The following is a 6,377-nucleotide window of genomic DNA, read 5'->3' on the forward strand; positions in this document are numbered from 1 at the left end:
TTGTGTTTTGGGGAATAAAGAGTGTTTAAAAAATCGCCTCTTATGTTTTTGGATTTTGAAAAATGAAAAATGGCTGAAAAGTCTCGTTTATATATACCCCTCTCAGATCCTCACCGCTGACCGCGGAAAAAGGACCGCGGCCGTGGAGCTCCATCACATACTGCAAAATATCGAGCGCGACTGCGGAAGTTTGGTCTTGCCCCCCGCTGACCGCAAAAATCCCACTGCGGCAATGGAGACCCCAGCGCGGTCGCGAAAAGTCATCGCGGATCGCGAACCCTAGTTCAGAGACCTGCAACTTCACTGAAGCCGCAACAGCTATTTTTCTAAGTCTAAATTCATTCTGTGGCCTATCCAAAACTCACCTGAGCCTTCGGGGCTCCAAACTAATCATGCACGCAAGTCTAAAAATATCATATAGACTTGTTCGTATGATCAAATCATAAAAATAACATCAACAACTATGGATTACACCTCAAATTCATGAAATTACTTAAGAACATCAAAATTTCTATTTTCTCAACTAAAGGTCCGTTTTATACCAAACCACTTCCGATTCTTACCAAATTTCATAGATTCAACTTAATTATTATTTTAAACTTATACCGGGCTCCAGAACCAAGATACGGGCCCGATACCATCAAGAAAATGCATCAATTCACTTCTAAAAGCCTTTATATTTTCCAGCAAATAATTTTCTTTGAAAATTCTTTTCTCGGGCTTGGGACCTCGAAAATCGATTACGGGCATACGCCAAAGTCCCATATTTTATTACCAGGTCCATTTTCTAAGAATGTTGACCAAAGTCAATTTTCACTAATTTTAAAGGTCAATTTCATTATTTTTCTTAAATTTCACATAAAAGCTTTCCGGAAACATGCCCGGACTATGCACGCAATACGAGGTGAGACAAAAAGAGGTTTTCAAGGCCTCAGAACGCAGTTTTGACTTCTAAAACAATAGATTATCTCTAGGGTCATCACATTTGCCTTCACGGACTTGACCACATGTCGTCGATATATACCTTCATGATTTTGCCGAGTTGATCTTTGAACATTTTTGTGACCAACCTTTGATAGGTAGCCTCTACATTCTTCGACATGAATGGCATAACTCTATAACAATACGTTCCATGTGAGTGATAAATGTAGTCTTCTCTTGGTCTTCTTCCTCCATGAGTATTTGGTTATAACTTGAGTAGGCATCCAGAAAAATTAACAGCTCGTGTACTGCCGTTGCGTCAATTAGTTGGCTTATGTATGTCAACGAGAATGAATCCTTTGGGCATGCTTTGTTCAGCTCTGTGAAGTCCACACACATCCTCCATTTCTCATTTTTCTTTTAACCATCACCACATTGGCAATCCATTTGGGGTACTTAAATTCCCTGATAGAGCCATTTGCCAATAACTTTTCTACTTCTTCGTGGACGGCCTCATTAATTGTGGGTTGAACTTTCATCGGACCTGACTTATTAGGGGGTAGAAGGGCTCGACATTTATCCTATATGTGGCTATTTCATTGGAGATGCTTGGCATATCTGCATGACTAAAGGCAAATAAATCCACGTTAGTTAATAGAAATTGACTAAATTTACCTGGGTCTCGGTGTTTGTAGCTGATATAAGCCTTTTTGCTAAGATCTCTATGATCTAGCTGGATAGAGTCAAGGTCTTCTATGTTTGATCCTACGGCTTCGGCCATCTCCGGGTCCATAATGACTTCTTTGGCTTCGACCTGTGGCAACCTCAGCCTTGCTAATTGCTATGCTTCTCTTTCATTTTCTTTCCTTTGTGAGTTGTCATACCGTCCATGGAAATTCGATAGCATTCCCGAGATGTACGTTGTTCTCCTCACATACTGAATATTCCCCAAGGTCTCGGGGATTTGATCACTTAGTATATGCTGGAGGGGATGACTCTCATTACAGTGTAATCACGGTCGTCCTATGATAGCATTATATGCGGTATCCTGGTCTATGATATGGAATGTTATCTCTAGAGTCACCCCAACGCCGAGGATGGGGAGTGTAATCTCTCCTGAAGTCCGTTCAACTGCATTATTAAAACTGGTTAGTGTAATACAACACGACACTATCTTATCCTCGAGTCTTATCTGTGCTAGGACTCGGGGATGGATGATGCACGCCCCACTTTCGTCATCTACCATAATTCTCTTAACATCAATATCTAAAATTCGTAAAGTAATGACAAGTGCAACATTGTGAGGGAAAGTCAAACCGTTGGAATCAAACTCATCGAAGATGATACTTTCTTCGAGTCCGTCATACTATTCGTGGGTGATCGATCTTTTGAGCTTATGGTTGGCGGTGAATTTGATGCCGTTGATAGAGGTGTCATCACTGCCACCAATAATCATGTTGATGGTACAATCTGGCGAAGGCAGCTTTGGTAGGCCTGGACATTCTTGACCCCTTGCTAAAGTGTTCCTGCCTTTGTTGCTGAGTAGTTCTTTGAGATGCCCTTGCTGCAGCAATTTTTCTACTTCTAGTCTTAGAGCAATGCAATCTACTATTTTGTGTCCACGTTCTTGGTGGAACCCACAAAGGGTGTCAGATTTCCCGGTGATTGGGTTGGACCTCATCTTCGGTGGCCATTTTACCTTCGTTTCGAGCTTTTCAAGAGCGTCGACCACCTATGTAGGTGATACACAAAAGTTATGAGCATATATTAAGGGGGTCATACCTCAATCATTCCTGTGAGTGCCTAATCTCGGCCTAGATGGGTCGTCATCATAATAAAATGAGGGAACGAGCATCCTAACATGGGGTTGGTGTCGTTCCCCGCCTGACCCTGATATTGGGTGATCTCTCCTTATGTTTGGGCTCGAATTGTATTGAGGTGAGTCTTAGAGTTGGTCCATTGAGGTCGGCGTTGTCTGATCTGATATCGGCATAATAAGCATTATGGATTTTGTCCCAATTGGCCGGTGGGTACTTCATTAATCGACTCAGTAGCTTTCTGGTTGCCCTTGAACACTCTCTGCTCAACCCATTCTGAAAGGACTCCATGGCCATCCCTTCAAAGATGTTTGGTAGGTCATCCTCACCCTGTTGAATTGGGCGAGGAAGTTCCTCATTCCCTCTCCTGAAGATTATTTGATGGCGAAGATATTGTTCACCCTTGTTTCAGCTTTCTTGGCCCCAGCATGCACCTTTACGAACTTGTCGGCTATCTCTTCGAATGTTTCTATGGAATAAGCTGGCATTTGTGAGTACCACATTAGTGCTCCTCCAGTGAGAGTCTTACCGAACCTTTTTAGCAAAATAGAGGACATCTGCTCTTTAGTGAGGTTGTTTCCTTTCATGGCGGTGACATAATGGGTTACATGATCTTTAGGATCGGTCATTCCGTCGTAAATTTTGAGATATGGGGGCATCTTAAAGGTCTTTGGTATGGCATGTGGAGCCGCTTCTCCCTGTACGGTTGTTCCACAAATCTGCTGGTATCTCTTTTTGGTAATAATTTGGGGGCACCTGGTACTTTGTCTACCCGTTCCTGGTGCTCTTTCATTTGGTCCCTGAGTGCTCTGTTCTTATTTTTAATTTCTTCCATTCTTTTCAGTACATCAGCGAGGACGCTATCATCTACACTGTCAGTAATAATGTGAGTTTTACATGAAATCGTAGGGTTAAACCGTGAAAAAGGGGTTGTGGTAGAGCAACACAAGCGTCATGCAGTTAGAGAAAGATATAGTTTATATATAGAAGAAACCTAGTTTTGGGGTTGGTCATCCTGTTCCTTCCTACGTTGTGTTGCATGGATTGTCGTCGTTTCTGCGGTCGTGCATGGGGCTTGTTTATTGATCACGCTGATTAGAGTATTAGTTAGCCATGCTTCGAGTAGCTTTTTTATAGCGGGTGGCACCCCATCTCCCGTGGACGTGGATGCCCCCTTTCCATTTGGTTTTGTTGTGTTGCAGAAAGGTGCATGCGACCTTTCTTGTCTGGGAGAAGATGCGGGTATTACCTCCTCATCTTGGGTGTCATAGCCTTCATTGATGGCACTCATGAGGTTGAGGGGAGCATTATATGTTGCCCTTGTTTCTTTCTTTGGTTATCTGCCATGGAGATATTTGTACGCACAAGAAAAAAAAAATAAACTTTGTGGTTTATTAGATTAACAAGTCACGTGAGTTATGGATCTAATGGAAACTGAAAAATTGGATGAGAAAATCCCCACAGACAGTGCAAAACTGTATCACCAATATTTAGATCTAGGTTTATACAATCAAATTTTATAATAAAGTTGGGTTAATCTTAACCAATATTAATATCCAAAAGATAGACCAAATATTTTTATAGTAAGATCCCGCGTGTGCTATTGAGTGGCAATAATGATGTGGTAAATGATTCAAGAATATGGAAGATAGCAATAAATAACAGTAAATGACATTTAAGTAAATAAATGGATAAAGGTCACCCCAAAAAGGTGAGATTCCTCAATAATCTTTCTGACAAGGGTAGATAATGATAAGCCTTTGAATATTCGGATCCTCCTTGGATCGAGGGAGAAAAGACAGATAAAGATATAAGAAAAATGTGAACTTTGTATGTGTATGATAAAGGAAGAATCATTAGAGAATGTCAATGCATTGTTCTTTACAACGAATGTCTAATCCCCTCTATAACTACGCATATTTTTATTTATAAGAATACATGGGCCACAAAACCCTAAATAGTACGATTGGGAGGAATATTCACTGGAATATTCTCATCACAAATTAGCCGTTACTATTTTAATAAAGGGAGTGCTCGTCCTCGCCTTCGTCCTCTGTTGAGCCACCTCGACCTCGTTTTTCTCATTACATCGACCTTTTGAAGCCAAACCATTGTATCATGTTGACGACATGTGGCAACCTTCGAAAGCTTCCTTAATATTGACTTGGTGTACATATAATATGGTAATTTTTAGCCCATACGGACAAAAGGGAAAGCATTAGGTTAGTTTTTAATGACAAAAAAGTGCATACAGTACTGCAGTAAGGGAAGAATACATTTCAAATCTCCTGATGAGGCTTATAATTAATAAGTCATGTCTGACCCTTGAAACTTTAGGCTCGTATAAATAGGTACTTATCTGATTATCAAGTTAGATAGTGGAACTACTCGATCTTCTTCTTTTTGTTTGGAATATATCTCTGTGATTTTGTGAGAGGATATCGAGGATGAGTGAGCCACCAAAGTACGCGTATCCCTACCCTGCTCAAGGTAAATCCCTGTATCTTTAGCTTGGTGAATTAATAACATAAAGTGGTAGGGTGTCTTGTATTTAACTTTAATTTGATGGGGTTTCAATTTCGTATTCTTGACTGACGTACTTTAATTTTAGTTCTTGTCCTTCTGGTAAAATCAACCTTCCCATAGCTCTCAAGTACTAGCTAGCTCTCTCAATCCTTTTTTTTCTTTTGTCCCCATAACATAACTTATTTGATTTTGCTAGGATATTATCAAGGTCCTCCAGTGATGCCGCCACCTCAATATTATACAGCTCCTCCCCCCAGAAGGGAACCTGGCTTTCTTGAGGGATGGTAAGTGGCGTTTTTTTTAGAAGCGTTTGCTTTCAGCTCCAACTATAATTACATATAACAAAAATTTTAAAATTTATTTAGAACTTTAAGTCTAGAATTCGTCTCTGCTATTTTGAGGAAAAAAAGGGCCTAAAAGTATTTAATACAAGTTTTATAAATGATGTGTTGATGCAGTCTGGCAGCTCTGTGTTGCTGTTTCCTGATTGATGAGTGTTGCTGCGACCCTTCAATCCTCTTCATCTGTTGATATTTATTTAATTTCTAGCCATCTCTTGTGAGAAGATATAATATTGTACGTGTTAAACAATCTCTTAATTTTCCTTGCTTCAAATTGTTGTATTAATCAGCTTGTTTCCGTAGATAAATCTACATAATTGTCTTTATAATTAGAGATCAGACCCTGTAAACTTTGCTTACCTTTTAATAGTAGTAATATATACCCTATTTCCTTCATTTACAGAATCATACTGTCCTACAAGCTCATCTAATCTGGAAATTTAAATTTATCTTTTCTTTATTATTATTTTTTCTCTTGATCAAATTAATTAAACCGGTGTGTTCGATAACTTACAAATGCTTTTTTTATTTTATTATTAAACTTAGGAAGGGAGTCCTAAGAATTGAGTTATTTTTTATAGGGCGCGTTTTATTATTTTTGTGGACCTACACAATGTGAATTCGGATTAGTCGGGCCTTTGGAATACGTGATTGTTAAAAACAGGTAGGAAGGTAATTAAAAAGGTTACAAATACCTTTCAACTTTCGGTGCAAGCATTATTCAGGCTGAAAGTAAACTTAAGTAGTAGCCAGTAGGGTTGGGTCCCTCCAT

General features: G+C 39.7%; 1 long non-coding RNA gene across 1 annotated transcript; it reads left to right on the top strand.

Annotated features, from left to right (window-relative positions):
• The first annotated feature begins 5,004 nt into the window (after positions 1-5,004).
• On the top strand, positions 5,005-6,001 carry LOC104225369 (uncharacterized). The gene is made up of 3 exons (XR_710574.2): positions 5,005-5,228; positions 5,461-5,548; positions 5,723-6,001. It is a non-coding gene; the product is annotated as an uncharacterized lncRNA (long non-coding RNA).
• Positions 6,002-6,377: the final 376 nt, after the last annotated feature.

Source organism: Nicotiana sylvestris, chromosome 2 (assembly GCF_000393655.2).
Source record: "Nicotiana sylvestris chromosome 2, ASM39365v2, whole genome shotgun sequence".
NCBI lineage: Eukaryota > Viridiplantae > Streptophyta > Magnoliopsida > Solanales > Solanaceae > Nicotiana > Nicotiana sylvestris.